A 20157-nucleotide genomic window follows, 5' to 3' on the forward strand; every position below is an offset into this window, starting at 1 on the left:
ATTTGTCATGAAGGGATTCACACAATTTACAGAGGGAGGTGGGGGTCTTTGCAGGTTTTAGGCAGCTGCCCTAAGAGCTCAATACTGCAAAGAGACTCTGAAAAAAGAGGATCCATTTCTAGCCACATAGAGACTCTTAGCATGAACAGCAAGCCCCAGGCAGAGGGAAGGGAATGGGGCACTGGGAACGTACCAGTGGGGCTGTATGAAGAGGACCTATTCGGGCACTTAAACCAGGTGGAAGCAACTTTGCTGCTGTCTAATCTGAGGACAACGAAGAGTCAGATGTCTTACAGCCTGGAAAGGCCTGACCAAATCAACGGGGAAGAGCAAGTGAGGCACTGAACCACTTACATAAACGGTCTGGACGTTATTCTGTTTCTGCCTGCATGTGCACAGCAAAGGCAAACTGCTTCTAAGGCGCACAAACCTGAGGGAAGGAAGATGTTGTGCAGCCTCAATTCATAAACGAACTATGCCAAAAAGTGATTGCCTCTCTCCCAACACTTGAAGCCAGTAAATGTTAAATCCTCAGAAAACGTCCCTCCCTGACTGACAGGTACTCTGTGGTGAGCTGGTTCCAGGGGGTGAGTAGCAGAGGTTGTCTGGAAGCCAGGCTCCAAGAAGTACAGAGGTACAGCCAGGACAACAAAGCCTGGTCTCTCCAAGCAGCCCCGGCAATTCTGAGATTTTTCTATGAAGCTTCATTTACAAAGAGAATCAGGGCTGCAAAACACAGCTTTGTCCAAATTCCCATTACAAGACTTCATCAGATCATTCCGGACTCTGAGGCCACTGTCTCTGCACAGCAATAGCCATTATCCTCAAGCTTTGTGTGTGTTTATGTTACCCTTCCATTTTCCCTTCAGATATGACAAGCAATTCTTAGAACACGGGTTATAAACTCTTCTGCTCTGGAGTTCTGTCACCTTCGATTGCACTCAGATGAGGCCAAGGATGTAGTTGCAAAGTAAATCAATAAACAACACTTAAAGGGGTCCTGCAGACACAGGCTGGGTGCAACGCCGCAGCCCTTCTCTGTCCCCAGCTAGATGTGAGGCACTGGAATAGCTCGTGTCCATAGGGCCTTCAACTAATTTGGGGTCTGACCCCCAAGAACGTAACCAGAACCTACCGGAGTAACGTGAGCATGGAACAGACGGCACTGGGGAAGACGACAGGCCTGCCTCTTTGCCCCATCCTTGCTTGGAGAAATCCAAAGCCCTTACTGAGCGCCTTGCCAACACGGGGACCGAGCAGAGCCGAGCAAGCGCATCAGGCAGGGGGAGCTGAATCAATTCAGGGCTCCACGAAGGCTGGATTCAGAAAGGGGCCACACGCCACTCACTGCAGGCACCTAGGGCCTCTCAGGCCTGCTGTCACACAGAGGGTAACACAGCCACATAGAGCACAGCTGGGGGGGATCTCCTCAGGAAGCCAAGCGGGATAGTCATAGTCAGCCCTGAGGGCGTTTCAGCTGCCTGGGGCTCCTTGTGCACCCACCCAGCAGTCCCAGGACCTGCTCCTGGTCAGCCTTCCATCAAGCTAACAGGGCTCTACCTCTGTAAGTGGCTCCTCCAACCGGCATTGTAACAGACCCCATCCGAGCAGCCCGGGCTGGTGGCTGAAGACGCCCCCAAGGAATAGGAAGAGCAGGTTGTTCATCACGTGCAGCTGTCCTACTCTGCAGGACCAACGCGGCACGCGGGGCGAGGGTAAACTCCTGGAGAAGCTCCCGACAGAAACCCTACTTGAATACACTTCCAAAAGCATTCACAGAGCAAATTAACTCCACTGGTTGAATTATTTGGATTTTGGCTTTTGATTTCAGAATCAAAAGCTGTGTAGACACTCTGGTGACCAAGAGGCAGCAATGCTGTCCCCACAGCCAGAAAGGAGGGCTGCTGCCCCTACTGCCCGCACGCTGGGAGAACACTCCTGTTGCTCGCCCACCTATCAGCTCCTGTTTTTCAGCCCAGCTGCATTCCCAGCTGACATCTCCATTACCTGTTTCAGTGTGCACGGTTACATCGGTGTGCTCCTTGCGCTGGGCATCTGCTTGCTGTTCCCAGCTCCATTGCCTTCCCTCCCTGTGAAATAAAGCAAATTATTCAGGGCAGAAGCGATCTCTTATTTTGGTTGTCTTTATGTTTTGGCGTCTGTTCAGCGCGTTTGTGCTCTGCTTCCAAATCCAGCATCGCCCATGCAGAGCCTGGCGAGGGGAACGTACAGCTGCAGAACACATACTCGTCCTCCGCCCCAGAGCACGGCAGGACCTCACTCTGAGCAAGGTTTTTTGGTGACTCAGGGAGAGCTCCTGCAAGCTCTGCTCTTCTTTTTAGTGTAGGCTGTCCTCACTCCTCAGCATCTCCGTGCGGGGGTCCCCGAACCCTGCACACAGAGCTATTTCTCATTGCATGTAACACTGGATGCCACGTGTGCATCACAGAGAAGCTTTGGGATATCAGCCTGGAAAGAAGGCTTCTGAGCTGAACTGAGAGACCCAACTGCCTAAGGCCATACACATGCCATTCCTGCGTGGCCAGATCTCCTCCTGAGTAGCACCAGACAACTGAGCTGTACTCAGCACTTGGATGCCTCACTCTGTCTCTGTGCTTCCAGTGCAACAGTCCGTGCCCTTCGTTCAGGCAAACCCCAAACTGAAAGTGGCCAAATTCCTCCCAGTTTCCGTTTAAAGCAGCACCTTGCTCCCATACATCCCCGCAGAGCAAGGGGAACCCATCGCACCCTGCCCAGGCTCACACTGAGCCCAGTGACATGGTCACAGCACTGCTTCCTATCAGAGCCCCTTCCCGCTGCCACAGGGACCTGCTCTGGGAGCCTGCAGTGCCGAGCACCTGTGGAGCAATTAATTAATACAAATAATCACTCATATTAACTGCAACTGGAATGCTACTCTTCGCATGCCAGCATTGAGGATGTGCTGGCTCAGGGCATAGCTGCAGTGTCTAGTCCCTGAGACCTTTGCGTGCTCTCTCTGGCTGTTAAGAGAATCAGGTGGTGTCGTTCCTAGAAGGTGAATAAATTATTATTGTAAATTACTCTGATGAAGTGGCTTTTATTAGAAAGCCAGACACAAAGGGAGCTTGCTGATTGGCTAGCAGTGATGTCATACCCGGCACAGCACTCAAATGCAGAGATACGAATTTTCTCTTCTATATTTTGTGTGCAATTTTCATTTTATACTGGCAATAAAGCGTCACCAGCAGAGCCTCTCACCCTGTGAGTGTGGCGGGGGGTCTGTACTTCTCAAGTGGCTGATGAAAGCAAAGTGGCCTTTGTTCCTCTGTCTTGCAATGAACCTGGGGCTAACAGTTTTTACCCACAAAGGCACTGTGGTTTATTGCTCTATTAAATCCCCATGCTCAAATTTCTTAGATGGGCAGCAGAGAATCTGGCATTTTTTGGCTTGCACGTACCTAAAACCATTCTGATCACAGAGATTTTGCTATTTACAAACTAAAGCTTACAGTGCAGATCAAGTAACATCCCGGCTCCCATTCTGATCTTCGGCAAAAGGCAAGAACAGGGTTTTGAAAATAACCAGGCAGCAAACTTCCAGCAAATTACTTTGAGGCTTCACATCTTGGCTTTTCCTCTCTGCAAAGCAATTGTGAAATTCTGGGTGAGCTTTCAGCGAGGCATACCCAGTGACCAGCCAGCTGCGTGCTACCATTTCTCTTCCCTAATTGAATGTCCTATCAAACCTAGGAAGTTTGCCTAGCAAATGTTCCAGCTTTAATCATTTCTGGATACAAACAGGCAAGCTGGTAGGGCTTGAATACTAGAGCTCGGTACGCATGAAAGCTCCACTCGCCTCTCTGAACTGGAATGAACTTTGAAATGCCAGCAGCTGGGCGAAGCGTGCCTCCCCAGGCTGCGGTCAGCTCTGCAGCTACACCGCTGCTGGGCTCCAGCCCCCGCTGAATACACAGACCCAGGGGGAGCAGAAGGCTTTGCACGTGTTACGTATTGCTGAGGTGTACATTTTGATAGGTGGACCAAGTCTAACATTTCCAGCACTGGGAACGAGCTTCTGCTTATTCTCCCTTGATGATGGTTCGAAAGTCCTTTGTCCTATGAGGGCACAAAACAAAACACATCATTTGGAAGACATGGAACGTCCTGAAAACCCCCAGAGATTTGCACTGATGAAACTGGGCGCTGAGGGCTGCTGGAGAGCTCAATAGTTGGATTTGGTGTCCCCATCCTGAGGTGGTGACTCTGCAACATCCTCAGTTCCACTTTCTTCCAGGTGGTGTGAGGTTGGAAATCATTGTCTCTTATCGCCTGGAGATTTGCTGAGCTGCCTGCCCCTTGCAGATACCAGCAGCTGCCCTCAGGCTCCTAAAAGTTGAGTCTGAGGCGTTTTAAGCCCCGAAGGTAAAGGTGCAAGGGATGTGCTTCTGGGAAAGAGAGGCTGTGAGAGCCTGACCATGAATCAGGAAAAAAGAAAGAGTATGAAGGCAGAAATCCTCGGAGAGGATGCTGTCTGGCTGGGACACATAGTAAGCATCAGCAAAAAGGGTACTGGCTCTCAGGTTTAAGACCTGGAACAGATTCAAATCACCCCTTTTAGATCCGACCTCCCTTCCTGTCTGAGGAAGACAGCAAAGAGGAGAGGGAGCCATGAAACTTGGATCCAGTCCCTGCTTTGCCGTTGCATGGCTTGGCCTGACATCCCTCTTCGCTTTTAACACTGTGCGCAGAGCAGAGAGTTATTAAACGCACCAGAAGATTCTCAAGTAAAACAATTTCATTGTTTTTAAGACATTTGTTATAGCATCTTTGGCATTCTGGCTTGGACCACCACAGACCAGAGCCAAGAAGTTCAGAACAGTCTGTGGATATTGAGTTACTGCTCAGAACCAGATCAAGTTCCAAAACCGCAACCGCTGGCCAAAAAAAAGAAGCCTCCACAGAGCAGAATACACCCACGCAGATGGCGCAGACATCAAATTGATCATGCTGGGCCTAACTCTGCTTCCCTTCCTCAAACAGAGCAATATCCTTGCTCACACCTTTGATTTCAGTAGCTTTATTTCCCCAGATGAAGCAGCCAGGCTCTGGAGGAGAATATGGTGCCACCTACTTACCACTTGCCTTACAATGAGAGGTCCTGCGTCGTTTAGCTTTGTAATGAAGTTGTTTTTGATGTACCAGCCAGCTCCTCCCTCTCACTTGAGGCTGGTATTAGAATCACGGCTGGATTATAATACACAGTAAGCTGTTCCGGGGTGATATGAATCAAAGCCCTGAAAGTGGGATTCCGTTTAATTAATCGCAGCTGACAGATGAAGGTATTGATCGTAGATTGAGAGGTTCAGCGTTGGCCTGGAGGATAATTATTGCACTGGGTTAGGGGGATGTTGTTGAATTTCGAGCGATGTGGGAGGGAGGAAATAAGCAAATAATTGCAGCTAATTAGAACTCGCGTGAGCACCCCAAATCTAGTTAGAATAATCAACCAACAACAGTTTGATCCAAATGAAAAAGGAAATAACTGCCCAGAGAGATCTAGATGGCTCCCATAAATTCTTCAGCCCCTTGTCTGGGACAAATGTTTTATGGAACCAAGGGCCTAAATAGGGGAAGCAGGAAGGGGAAACAGGCAAGTTTATTGATTGGGAACGCTTGGTTTTGCCCAAGATGTGAGTTAAATAGAAGGGGTTGCTGAAGCCGGAGGATGGCAAAGGGCACGGGATAAGGGGAGATGCTCTCGCCTTCGCCACACTTTCTCCTACCCGTTGGCGCCGTGCCGCCTCCTGCCAGCCCGCACAGGTGGGACTTCAAATCCACGAACGGGGCGCCGCGGGGCTGCTCCGGGGGGATCAGCCATGCGACTGCTGTCGCCACAGGGATAATGAAAGGTATCTAGGCTAGCAGAGAGGGCAGATGGAGGCAAAGCTGCAGCCAGCAATCTGTGTGCACACACCGACCAACCCACTGCTCCCTGTCCACGGGATCCCCATAATCTCCCAAGGCAGACCTGCTGTTACAAACGCTCTCATCACTAACGCAGCGGGGGCAGCTAAGCAGAGAGAGTGAATGATCTAGCAGGGGGTTAATAAAAGGACTGACGCAGAACAAAAAAGCCTGTCAGACGCCATAAGATGTGCTCTCCACCCCTTCCACCCCTAAGGAAATTAAAAATTGTAGCCTGTGGTGTACACTGTTTGCTCAGCGGGACTGGACGGGGCAATGGGATGTGGAAGGGTGGGATGGGAAGGGGAAGGCTGGGAGTCAAATCTTTGTCATGGCTGTTCTTTCTGAGGCTATATATCAAGCGTTGTTTTTTAAAGGACCAGGATACCTGGTCTCTCAAACCTGATGGGACCAAGCCACGTTTCTGTGTGCTGTTGCCAGCAGCTCATCCTGGAGAGTCAGCTGGATCCTGCCAAGCTGCTCTGCCTGAAACCAAAGTCCACGCTCGCATGTTTCCATGGAAATGGGAAGAGAACAAATGCCTCTGACATGACACCCCTTTTCTGATGTAGATTTGGACCATTTCTAGCATTCCTTCCTACCAAAACCCTTCAGGACTGAATATTTTGCAGGCAGGACCAAAGGGAAAAAAAACATAATCCTATGAAAGAAAATGCACCATGCTTTCTGGTGAGCAGCAACTGAACTCTAAAGCACTTTAATCTACTGAAAACACCCTTTGAGGCAAACAGAGCTCTCTTCTCACACGCACTAAGCACAGCTCAGTAATTCACAGGCTCCTTGTTTCGTACAAGTGGTTAGCGAGGAGCTCTTCCCTCCCCTCTTCAGGCTGTTTGGTGCAAAGTTTCCAGAACCATTCCCCCCTCCAAATGAACGAAATCCCCGGGCTCCCAGGCGAATCCCCCGCTGCCGATTCCTGCCCGTTATTGTCTGCTTTGCCCTGTGCATTGTCTCCAGCCTCCTCTCACAGCTCTGCTCGCAGGCAGGAGCTGCCGGGCTGCGCAGCACAGGCCCGCAGCGCCCTCTCCCGCGGGCCAGCCCGCTGCAGACCGTGCGGCGCCGCACAGCCGGACGAGGGTCGCTGCGGCACCCAAAGCACCGGGTGCGTACGACCCAGGAGCCCCGCTTGGTTTCGGGGTGCTGTCCCAGTCCCAGCTCCCCGCCTGGTAGGCGAGCGGCTGGGTGTCTCTCACCGGGCAGAGCTGACGTTTCACGAGGGCTGATGGGTGCAGCACCCAAAATAGCAGTAACTTCCAAGCACCTTGAGCCAAGGCCTGCGGCATTTTGGCAAGCAAAGGCAGAAATCCGTGCCTGCGCGCTGCTTTCTATCAACTGCTGGGCACTTCAGATAAAGGCAACCTCTACTCACAGAGGCTTGCCGGGGGTCTGAGCTTGGCACCAGGGGAGCGTGGAGCGCTCAGCACCCAAGGTCTGACTGCGTCTCGCAGCAGGAACGACTCCCCGCGCTGTTACTCCCCAGGCTGTTCTTGCCCTGCTCAAGCCCCTCGCACCAGGAGCCCCCAGCAGCTGGCTCCTGCCTGCCCCGGGACCTGCACCCCTCATCCAGGAGGACATGCACAGGAGCATCGCATGCTTTGGGAGAAGAAATAGGAGAGATCTTTTGCAGACCCAAAGGTAAAGCAATGACAAGTTTGGTTCCATAGGGAGTTTGCCTGGATGGTTTGGGATTATCATCATTTTAAAGGACAAGTGCTGGAAGCCAAGGGTATGAATGAAGGAGCTTCATGAATACAGATACGCTGCACGGATAGAATAAATAAAGCTCATCTACAGTCACCATTTCTCTTTCCAAGTGGGTGCAGACAAGGTGTGCCACCTCAGGAGATCCAGAAGAGAATCAGACTTTGTCAACAGAGGCTGGACATTAATCAGTGCCTGAGATGCCAGGCCTGCTAGAAGCAGCTGGCTGAGTGCTTCCCTGCTATCAGGAGTGATGTGCTGGGGAAGTCAGCCTTCCTCCACAAGGAGCAACGCTTCCAGGAAGCAACAGATTTCTGGCTGGCACAAAAACACTTGCAAAGCAGAAGCACTTCTCCCTGACCTCGCTGCAAGGGACTGCAAAAAGTCCTCAGCATCCCAGCCAGCAGGGTCACAGACCTGGCTACACCCACAGGGCGTTCAGCACCATACTGTGGTCGCTGGAATGAACAGTCAGCAAAACAAGTTAGAAAGGGGAAATAAAAAAAAAAAAAGGATTTCAGTTGACCAGAGTATTTCATATGTCCTAAGAGAAAATGAGATGCATGGGGCTGGGCGTGAGCGAGAAGCAGCAGCTCTGGCCACGCAGCGCTGTGCGGAGTCTCAGCCTTGCTCTCCCCACCAAAGGAACTCGCAGCACTTGCTCAGATGCATCTTCAGGTCCTACCCTGCTGGAAAAATGTTTTTTTTTCAAAATATTGCTTCCAGCCACACAGAAATACAGATCACACATCTTGTATAACGTTATGTACTCTTAGAGATCTGTCGTGTTGCAGCCCCAGCACAGCCAAACCATTCCGTGCCACACCAACCTTATTTTGCACACTACCTTAGCTCAGCTCACTTGGCACCAGCGCAATTTGCTCTGGGTTTGGGAAGATTGTTCCTGCTTTTCTTGCCATTGTGACACATCCTGCGCACGCCATGGGGGAGGCTAGATGTGGGCGAGTGCAAGCCGGTCTTGCGATGGCAGGTTGGCTTCTCTGGGGTTTTAATGGGGCTGAGAGCCTTTTCCAAAATCTACAGCAAGCTGGTGGGCCCACGTTCCTTCTGTGCGCTGCTGATCAAGCCCTGGGAGACTGCATATTTCACCGTCCTCCAAGTCTCATTTGTCTTACACTTGCAGTGAGTGTATGTGTTTGTGGCTTCAGTGAAATATATGACTCTGCTGCTAGGCTATACGAACAAGAATTTATCTGCTCAACAGATTCTGCTGGCTTCCAAGTGCATGATTTATCCTGGAAAAAAACAGCCTAACACTGACAGGATCTCCTGGTGGTACTTCCAGGTGGCCTGTTGTGCGCTGGTGATAGGTTTGGGTTTTTCTTTGTTCTTTTCCTCTTTGTGTTAGCCCTCCCACCACTGCCAGCTGTGCCAACAATGACAGCAATAAGCCTTGGGGCACACAGATACCAAAAAGTGAGTAAATTCCCCTTTTTGTGCTCTAGGCTGAGGAACAGGTCAACTCCGTATTGCCCAAAGAGACACAGGTAAGGTCCACACGTCCCTGACTGTCACTGAGCACTCACACGTACCCTGACAGCCAGCCCTGTGCCATGCCCAGCCGTGACAGGCCTGGAGACCTGCCCTGGATTTGCTGTATCAGCTGGGGTCATGCAGAGTCCCAGCTTTCCAGGTACTGAAGGTCACAGTTTATTTCTCAGGGGTGACATTGCAGATCAAAAACAAACGCACAGAACTGACAAAAGGAATCTTTAAAAAATATATATTTTCTCTTTCAGGTATCTCAAGAGATGAACAGATCTAGATTCACTGGGCTTGACCTTAGTGACCTAAGTCCTTTCGCTTGCGTTGTCCTTCTGAATCTTCCCCCTTCACAAAAACACCTCAGAGTCTTCTGCCACGCAGCTCCCAGCTCAGCACCTCCAGGGGCCTGCCCCGTGTTATTTGTAGACAGTAAAGGTAGTAAATTTGTAGACTTCTCTGGTGTCCCACCATCCTGACAGAGTAGCAAGTATTTGCAATTGAAGTTTTTTGAATTTGAATTGCTCTGTCTTACGCAGCTTTTTTTTTCCCCCAGATTCCTCCTAACTGCACCCAAAGTAGGCACACAGCTTGGCTCTGTCTGATGCTCAATTTTCTGCATTTTCTTTTGCTCAGAATAAGAGTCTCATTTTATTGGTGCCTCGCTGTATTTACGACCAGCAAAATTGCTCAGGGTCCCAACTGCGCACACTTTTGTCCTTTTCTTGTCATACAGATATAAGCTGCAGCATGCCGCTTCAGCGAAATAAGCTAAAGGCATTTGGGGGGCACTAGCAGCAGCATTTTACAAATCCTTGGGGATTTGATCTCCTTTTACTTAGAAGACCTTCTGTCCTTGAACTACAGTTTGAACTTTCCACATGAGATGACAATTGCTGAACATTCCCGTGCTATTTAGAGGCGTCTTTGCTCTGTTGACAGTGATGACATTAACAGGAAAGCTGTCGCTGTCCCGCCACTCCACTTACAGGCAGCAGATGACTGTCACCTCTCAGCTCGTATCATCGGGCTGTATGTGTAGGGATAAGGCTGCTGTGGACCAGGTGTGTCACAGTAATGTAAACCAAAATCGTTCTCTCGTTGGCAGATCTAAAGGTTTAAAACCATTTGGAAGATCTGGAAGGAATCTGGAGTTGACACATCCTAAGTGTCTGAGCTGGCTCATTACTGGGGGGTGGACAGCACAGACCTTTCCAAGGTCAAGGGGTTACCTCATTCTAGGCTGGTTCCCCCAGCTCGTTAGCAGAGTTTGCAATTATGATCCGCTGCAGCTCCTGCGCTGCAGATCTCTCTGCACCTGTCTGCAGAATGTGGCTGGTATTACAGCAACCACGCCATTTGCTAGGTTAACAGTTGGACTTGATGATCTCAGAGGTCTTTTCCACCCCAAATGATTCTGTGATGCCACCCGTTACCCACAAGCAGCACCACTGCTGCTCGCTGCCCCGCCAGATACGAGTTGCTATTTCAGTTCAAACATTCACGGGTGCTGCGAATGTGACAGTCTATGTTTAAACTGCACTCCAGAGCCAGCTGGGAAGTGGGTGGAAATGAATCTTTTGTCGAATAGTTAAACCCCATTTTCTCCAAATTAATTCACAAAGAACATATCCCTTCACGGATTTTGCAGTTAAAAACAAAGCCAATCTCTCCACCCCCTGCATTATCTGTCAGTTGGGCCACAAAGAACAAAAGAGCTCACTCAGTTGTTACTCATTTGATCACATCATGGAAGAAAAAAAAAGTCTTGGCTTTGAGCTTGGTTCTGAGCTGCCCCACATCAGTTTTTCTACCGTTACATCCAAACATTGTTCCTGCTTTCTGTTTGGAGCTGATCTACAGGGTTACAACCCAGCCTTCAGGGAGCAGCCAGAAGCCCCAGCACGGGCTCACTTGCCTGGCAGCCAAGGCGCACCCCGGTTCTATTTTCGGATTGAATTTACCTCAGTTTGTATTAAATGCCAGGTGTCTGTTTGATATCTCTGCTGCGGTGGCAACTCTCAGATCACATTTGGTTTCCTGTGCACAAAATCCAAGGAGTGACGGATGGCTGGACGGGTGCCCAGCTGAAAGCTCAAGAGCCTAACAGCAAGAAGCATCTCAGCACCTGTGACTTGACAGAGAAAATAACATGCACTGCCACTGAAAATCCAGCCGGCCTCCGGCTCCTGCTCCTCATCTGGCAGCAGCACCCGAGTCAGGCTCACCTACTTTGATAACCTGTGAGGTGCTTAGTGCATCGCTGTGCCCTTCCGCAGTTTAGCATCCCCAGCAGCTGCCCAGAGCTGTCTTTCTCACCTTCAGCTGCCAGCTAAGTGCTAAACCAGTAGCAGTCTCCACAGAATTATCAGCTCTCACCTAAGGGAGCTCTGTTTGGGAAGGGTTTTCTCACACACCTCCCTGTTTGGCATCTCAGGACCTCACTTGAAGTAAAGACCATGCTCAGCAACACCTCGCACTCCACAAGGAAAAGAGTCACAGCATGTCAGACCGCAGACGCCCATTATCTCCTCCCTGACAGTGGTGAATAGCGCTATGCCTGGGAAAGAGACAGGGAGCAGTCCTCCACAGGTCACCCTCCAGACACAGACAACTTCACAGCCCTCCAGGACATTCCTCCAGAGCATCTCTGCTCAAGGCTGAAGCATCCCCATTAATTTAACTTCTGCCCAGAAGCTGGTCCAGATCCACAATCATCTTTGTTGCTCTTCTCTGAAGAATTCTTAATACAAACTATTTCGACACTGATGGGCAACCAAAACTTTTCTTATAAACTAGTGTTTGGCTACACCAAACATTCAGCCCAAGAGGGATTAGCAGCAGACTTTGGAGCGAGGCACACTGACAAGTCTAATCACTTGCCTTCAGAGATGAATGACCTCCTTTAGGCAGCAAATGGAGTCACTTGCTGTTAAGGGTTTCTTTTGCATGCTCAATTTTTCAGCTGAAGTTAAAATGGGGAAGAATTAAGTGACACAATCTGCTTTGGCAACTGTAGTAGTGAAAGTTCACAGCAGCTATTTCTGAAATCCAAAAAACAGAGGTAGAAAAGGATTGGTTTGCTTTCTTCTACATTTTTGTAAAGACAAAGGAGGAAGAGTCCTCCCTGTGCATTCAGCATTAAAGTGCTTGCAATGCTTTCTCTTGTTTCTTTAGCTCATTTGCTTACTGGCTCTTCTCTTCCAGAGCAATATGACGTGAGCCATCGGTGCTGTATTTCTGCAGGAGAGATGTGCTTTGCTCTAAGGTGGTGAGAACAACCCTAACACCCAAATTAGCCTGAAGATACTGCACAAAAGCATTCATTCCTGCAGCGTTAATAAAGCTGAATCTCCAAGTTCATAAAATGAAGACGACAGCATAAATCGCATGCAAACTTTCAAAATGAAGTCCCCGGAACCTAAACTGGTTGGTCAGCCATACGAGCACAAAGCATTTCCCCTGGGAACTACTTGAGTTTCATCTCAATCTCCTTCAGCCAGCTACATCTCCTTGTCAGACACGTTGCCTAGCCTAGAGGTAACACTTCCTCACAAGAGTTACAGGTGCCTCAAAACTACAAAGGGAAAATGAATTTAGCGCTCAGAGTGCCTCAATAATAACTGCATGCTTATGTAAGTCAAAAGAGACATCAAATAGTATTTATAATAGCACCGATTTTGTTCTGGATTTCTGTGATAGAGTGAGCATTATTTCCAGAGCATAAGGCATTTTCTTTGAAAACTTGTTCAACCCCTTCCCCATATAGCAAGTCTCACCTCCCCTTTGCTTCCCTACCTCCTTTTTGTTTTATGAAACGTTTTCTCAGTGTTTCACTTTTCTCAGCCCCATCTCCTCTAGAGAAGGTTCTAGCCCTCCACTCATTGCCCATTTGCGGCAGAGGCTAGAGACCTCTTCTGCCAATTAAGAGGACTCTGGTTTCACAGCAGCAACAATTACTGTCATCGGTTCATTTTACACCAAACCCTCCGTGCCTTACACAGACATTCACACAACGGAAATACCAGGGACAACTTGGATAAAGCAAGCTCTATTGCTAAAACCTCTGTAGACAGATCTAGGGACGAAAGCTGTGCTAGGCACCACAGTTTATGAGTTGTATCGGTTAATATATGACACGGGGATGCATACGAGTCATTTAGAATATGAACTATGAAATACACAAATAGTTTTGGCAGTCTCGCTGGTAAAATTCTGAAACAACCGCCTCTCAGTAGACCTATACACAAATTTATTGCAAAACGTGATCTGCGGCTTCAGTTAGCACGTTAAAATGTGCTGAGCTTACAGCACTGGTGCATCACATCAGGCAGCAGGTCTCCTACCTGTGAGAAAGCAGAACCATGTGCCTGAGTGCTACAGCCCCGAGCTCCCGTGCTTTGAGCTGCAGCAGTTTTTGCTCACCCTACTGAATGGCACTAAGAGCCCTGAGGAGGGTGGAGCAAAGGCAAACCTGGGGCTTTTCTGATTAAGCAGGCTGCAGGATAAGGGCCCACACAGGGCCCTGCTGGGAGGTGGGTCATCGCCAAGGATGAGCAGCACACAGCTGATGTTACATCACCTTGCGCTCTCTCCACCCAACGTGATTCTTTCGGTTCTGCATGTGATTGGAACAGCAAAACAGCTTCTGAGCCAGAAGAGAGAACTGCTCCCCACAAAGACCCATGCCTAAGATCCAGGCTGTGGCTCCTTCGGACATGCATCAGACACATGCTGAATAAGACAAACAAAAAAGGCAATTTTCATATAGTATTTTTGCTGGTAAAACTGTGTGGCTCTCAGCCAGAGATCATGCCTCTTCCCTCCCTCACACTCACAGAAATCTGACCTAAGCATGTCCTACCCCTTGGCAAAGCAACCTCAGCAGGTCCTCGTGCACAGCTCTGCACACAGACAGACCTAAAAGACAGCAAATGCTTTGGCTTCTCTTGTCTAGTCTCTCCAGGCCTGCCTACATCCTTCTTCCACGGTCTTCTGCCACAGCTAGCGCCTAAATTAAAGCCTAAAGGGTTGCAAATATAAGGCTTCTCAGAGATCTGGTTTTTAGGCATTTTCTTGAATGGTAATAGAAATAAGTGTCGCGTTCACAACACGTTCTGCCGATGGGGTGGTACTAAGCCAATCTGTCAGAGGCGAGCACTGATGACGCTGTGACACTGGGCGAGCAGTGGCCTCCATCTGACCTCAGAGCTGCGATCCCAACAGACACCGAGCACTGCAAGGCACTCTCGCTATCAGGGACACTGGCACTGCTGTTAGCATGAAGTGACACGAGCAGAATTTGTAACCTACATAAAAGAATGCAAAGTATGCACCATAAGATACAATCCACACAACACTGAGTATGTAAATTGGATGGATCTAGGGGACTGAGGAGTATTTTGAGAGCTTCATTTGCAGTGTTCCTTTCCCAGGATAAGATTGGGCATCTGCCATTCATCTTCTGCCTTGCCAAAGACGTTGGAACAGAAGAAAGCATTTGAAGCACTGCTCTGTCCCTACACCCTGCTCATGCAAGATGTATATCCATCCTTTCTCCTGGGCCAGGATATGACCTCAGCATCCAACAGCTCTCACAGGGCTGTTTACAAGGCCAAACATGACAGATAAACAGGCGTTTAGCTGGGCTGTGGCTCTGCAGCTCTCAACACCTGGCAGCGCTGCTCACAGCTGCACCGTCTGCAGGAGGGGGCCAAGTTTGCCATCCCTGCCAGGGGGCTTATGCCAGACCCCAAAGCCCAAGCCAACACGCACGCTGCACGCGCAAGCAGAAACTTTGGGCACAGCTCAAGATTCTGCTCACAAGGGAACATGACGCAACCATCAGCCACGTCCCTCTGTCTTCTGGAAAGGAAACCTCTCCCACCTGGCTCCCCCTCTTTTTGTCGTCCTCCTCTCTTTTCCCCCAAGCACATTATCCCCCATGCTAACACCCTTGGGTTTTCTGACTTCTACCTTGCTTCCAGAAGACCTTCTGACAAAGGGTTTAATTCCTCCATTTCTGACGATCTGAGCCATCTGTTCCAGAAACAGAGCAATTGTTCCTGAGCTCAGGCAGCCACTGCCATGAACTTTAGTGGCTCAGGGTGTTCACCAGCACACACAGAGGTTCACTCTTGCTTCAGCTCCCAGGTGTGCAGCAAACCAGGCTCATCACCACAGGGTGCAAGCCATCAGCACTGCAAAATCCAGCAATTTGGTTCAAACTGAAAGCAGCACATAACTCTGGATCTGGATGCTCCCAGCTCCAGCCCTCATGCACCAGCCAAGATAGAAACTGTTACACCCCCAAAGAAAAAGAGATGCTCTGCACAGCAAGTCTCACTTCTGCAACAACAAGTCTCTAGCATGGTGGTTCCGATTCTGCAGAGCACCCAAACAGCCGGCATCTGGCAGCTTCATGCTAGCATTTCTTCCAGACCCTAGTGCTGGGTACAGACAATGCTGATACTAAGTAATTTAAACGGGGACTTGCATCTTTCCTGTGCGATTCCAGTTCTGAAGCACTGCGCTACTGATGAGTGTTTTGCAACTGCCAAGACATGAAAGCGTGTTCGTTATTAACACATCACTATATAATTAGGGGACTTAGCAGGGGACTGGGTATTCACATGTTCTTTTTCCTCTGGCGCTGACAGTGCTAGATGAAAGTCTCTAGGTATCCCGTTAGGTGACAAGTGAAAATGAGTTCTGTGGCCAAAACCAAGCAATTTGGCACAATTTAGAAGAGAGAGGGTATTTTCTGCTCAAAAAGGCCCCAGAATTGGAACAGCAGGAGGTGTTACAGATCAAGATTGAGATGCGGTGGCCAAGCTGAGTCTGTGTCTTATGGAGCAGGGAAGCAGTGGGTGCTGAAGTCCAGGACTGAGACATGTTGGCAGAGCTGAGATGGGGAATGTTGCCCAGTTTCTGAGCACAGCACTGATTCTGTATTTTAATTACTCTGCTCATCTGCAGGGCTCAGTACAAACTTTAATCTTCTGAATCTTCCAGGCCTTTATTAGGACCCATCCAAAAAGCCTGGGTGCCACTTGTTCCTACTCCTCCAGCAGCAACCAGTCACACCCACCAAATTCTGCTACTGGCTCTGGCTACATGTCACCAGGCAAGCATCAGAAATGTCTGCACTAACTTCACCAGTAGGGACTGATACACGGTTGCCACTCTATCAAGTTTCCAATTCAGATCAAAGGCCTGCAATCAAAGACAGGAGGATGCGGGATTTCAGGGAGAGGTTTGATAGTGGAGAACACAAAAGAGGGAGTCGGACACACAACACCTGAATAATTGACTTCACGAAGCCTGGGGAACTCAGAGAGAGGCTGTAATACCATGGGAGTGTTGGATACCACAGGAGGGAGCAGCCCTGAAAGCATCTGCAATGCAAATCCTGCCTTGGGTACTGCCTAATGTTTATTAGGTACAGCTGAAGATTTAATTCCAGGCATTAAAGATACGCATGACCGATCCCACCAACAATAAAGGAATTCATAGTTCAAGGAAAACTCCTCCCCTTCCCACACTGTGCACAGGCCTACAATTTAAGCTGGCCAAAGTAGGTCAAAAGAAGAGAGTCCATTTGAATATGCAAATTCAACTTAACAAGGAGTGAAGACAATTGCTTGTGAGTTCAAGCTAAGAAAAACAGGTCTTCATAGCTCCTTTGGGAACTCAAAGCTTTGGCTTTCACCCCTCCCTGCTATTTCTTCTGCTTGCCCATCTTCATCCCCTTTCCTCTCACTTCCTCCCTAATAAGCCTCTGGCAAACCCCCCAAATTCTCAAAACCGAGCCTGTGATCAGAAAAATAAACTCACTAACAGCATTAAAAGCTCACAAACCTTTGTGTGTGAGCTTGAGTGGCTACTGAGAGCATGTGCTCTGTGCATAACTCTCCATGGCGAATTTTTTAAAAGAAGCATTTTCTTGCTTGTTTGTCTGCCTCCTGCAGACAGAGTCCCCTTTCCCTCCCCCGCCCTTTTTTTTTTTTTGCTGAAGGGAAAAAGTTCAGTTTCCAATAACTGAAGACTGATTAAACCCACCTTCCCTGACACATCCCTTCCGAGTCACAGGCAGCTCATATACTGAAACATCATCAGGAAAAGGATTGGTTATACGAGGAACTTCATATAACCAGGAAGAAGCAGCAAAGGAAAATTGTCGTCATGAGTTTTGATTTAAACTGTTTAGAAACCCACCAAGTCTTACCTTCTCTTCCTATGTTTTATTAAAGGACCCCAGCAAAAGCTCTCAAAATCAGTGTCGCACCTTTGAAATAACACACAGCCCTGCACCAAAAGTAATTAAAAAGGTATTTAATTAATACTTTTTACCTAATCTGAGTCATCTCACATGAAACTATCAGCCTTGTGTCCCTCTCTGTTACCTCTAACTAAATTTTGTGGGACGCTTGGTGGCTCACAGGAAAGGAAATAAGGAGATACATTTCAGTTGTCAGCTGACACTTTCACTTCTAGTTTAGCTGTTACAGGCAAATCTAAATCTGCATTGGCTTAAAACAAATATAAACTGAAAAGCTGCAGATTAGCTCTGTAACTGAATAGGTTCTGTGACGGAACTGCCTTTTTTTAAAAGAAAGAAAAAAACACCTTATTTTCGTTGGCAGGAACCAAGGTCAAAGCAATCTTTCAATTACCTTTGCAGTCTCATTCAAGTCCACCGATAAAACCGTTCATGGAGAGTGAACACCAGCAGTTTAGGCAGACCAAATAGTAGTGGTTCCTCCTGAACAGGTTTGATTTTGTTGATGTGGAAACTGCACCTATTCCGGGAGTGAAAAAGACAACTTTAGTCTTCAGGGCAGCAACGCAGAACACGGCATTAGCATCAGATCAAAAACTAATCACCCCAAATTGGAATCGTGGCTAATTCCCTAAAGTACTACTGTATTAGATGGGTTATCTGCTTGCAGCCTAACCCTCTGATGACACAGTACTAATAATGGAGTCCCTGAGCTGTGACAATGTTATGGGTCGCAGCTGCCTTATGGGCATGTCTAATTATGATGTTCTGTGACAAGGCTATAAATACATGTGCTCCCACAGGTGAAGACCTGATTGTACTGAGCAACGAGAGGTTCCAGCAGGTATTTGCTCTGTTCTCCAACAACACAGCACTGCTTGCTTGAACCAGAGGGCTGCTTATGGTTGTGGGAGCCCTCCAGGCCTATACCCTAGGGACTCGAAGAGTATGGAAACAAGCGAGATTTCATAATCACATACAGATCAAATGTCAGCAGGAAAAGTGCCAAAGGGAAAAAGAGTAAATTTGTTCAAGTGAAAAAGCCAACTGACAAAACCCGAAGACCACCTGAGCAAATGCAAAGAGGGATTGCATATTAACAGACCAACACTGATGGGCTAAATACAGGTCTAAGTGCTGTAATCAGCCTTTTAAGGGGCGCTGAAGCAGGTAGCTATTTGAAGAGAAAGAACCATCTGAAGGATTTCTTGAACAATGGGGAAGGTGGCTAAGCCCCCACTTTGTTTGCAGGATATGGTTCTTAAAACTCACTACATTATTGTGCTGCTCTAGGCTCTTAAAAAGTGTCCGTGCACACCACCCACTGCCAGGTGAGGCCCATTTTTAGCCTTTCCCTCCCAAATTCCAGTCCTGCCCACCTCCGAACCCTCTGTCTTCACTTGCTCCTAGGAGTAACATCACAGGAGCAAAATCATCGAGGCAGTCAGTCCTTTTTGAGAAGGGCTAGTAAGAAAGGCAATCTGATGAGCAGCACAGTAACCACACAGGGCCAGAGCAATGAGCCACGAGACTCACATAGATGAGCCACTGTCCAAATACCCGTTCTTGTAATCTAGAAAAAAGTATCAGCAAGAAGCCTTCCTATCTCTTTCACTGTTTGTTTTGTCAGAGTCAAAGAAAATGACAATCATTCACAACACAGAACTGAGTAGGAAAATTATCAGCTGCCTCAGCCAACGCACTGTGGCACACAGTTGTCAAACTCCCGCAAATTTTGTCGTTAAGCCTTAGAGCTAAGGTTTCTCTGATTTCTAAAGCAGCCCAGAAAGTTTCCCTTTCATTAAGGATGGAAAGCCTCTCTCCTGACTTGTTACGACACCTGTGTGACAGGCTGAGGCAGACAACAAAGGATACCTTCCCACTGCTCCCTGCTAAACCCAGCACAGGCTGCCTCACAGGAACGTGGGCAGAGACCTGAAGTAATGTAACCTGGGGAAGGCATGAAAGAGGCTGAGAGCTGAAGCTGCACTGCTGAGATAAAGGTTGATGAACATGAAGAGCAGAAACAGCGCATGGGGCTACACAGGTGCTGGGAAGGCATAGAGGAAAAGGGGCGCAGACTACCCGCTCCCCACAGAATCACAGAATTGAAGGGATTGGAAGGGACCTCAAAAGACCATCGGGTCCAACCCCCCTGCCAAAGCAGGTTCCTTAGAGCAGGCTGCCCAGGTAGGTGTCCAGATGGGCCTTGAATATCTCCAGAGAAGGAGACTCCACAACCTCCCTACGCAACCTGTTCCAGTGCTCCATCACCCTCACTGTGAAGAAGTGAAGAAGTTCTTTCACATGTTGGTGCAGAACTTCCTGTGCTCTATCTTGTAGCCATTACTCCTTGTCCTATCCACACAAACCAGTGAAAAGAGGTTGGCCAAATCCCTCTGTCTCCCACACCTCAGGTATTCATACACATTGATGAGATCGACACACCACAGCGCTTGCTCCCCGCTGACCTGAGGGGCCGAGGCCAGGCTCCTCGGGGCCGGATGGAGGAGCCTCAGAGGCCAGAGGCAACCCTGAGGCGCGCTGAGGCGGCCCTGGGCTGCCCCGCCCGCCATTTCCCCTCACGAAGCGCCACCGCGCTGCGCTCCCCCTGCCTTATTCTCGTAGCTCAGCTACGCCCGCCGCACCGCCGCGCCCTGCCGGAGGTACGCAGAATGCGCAGCGTTAGGAGAGCCTGCGCACTC

At 49.0% G+C, this 20157-nt stretch overlaps 1 long non-coding RNA gene across 1 annotated transcript; it reads right to left on the minus strand.

Moving 5' to 3' along the window:
• Positions 1-9562: 9562 nt before the first annotated feature.
• On the minus strand, positions 9563-20152 carry LOC121076140. Its single transcript, XR_005823347.1, has 3 exons — positions 19924-20152; positions 17399-17478; positions 9563-16386 (listed from the first exon to the last, which is right to left on the minus strand). It is a non-coding gene; the product is annotated as an uncharacterized LOC121076140 (long non-coding RNA).
• Positions 20153-20157: the final 5 nt, after the last annotated feature.

The sequence above is a fragment of the Cygnus olor genome, chromosome 11 (assembly GCF_009769625.2).
Source record: "Cygnus olor isolate bCygOlo1 chromosome 11, bCygOlo1.pri.v2, whole genome shotgun sequence".
Classification (NCBI taxonomy): domain Eukaryota; kingdom Metazoa; phylum Chordata; class Aves; order Anseriformes; family Anatidae; genus Cygnus; species Cygnus olor.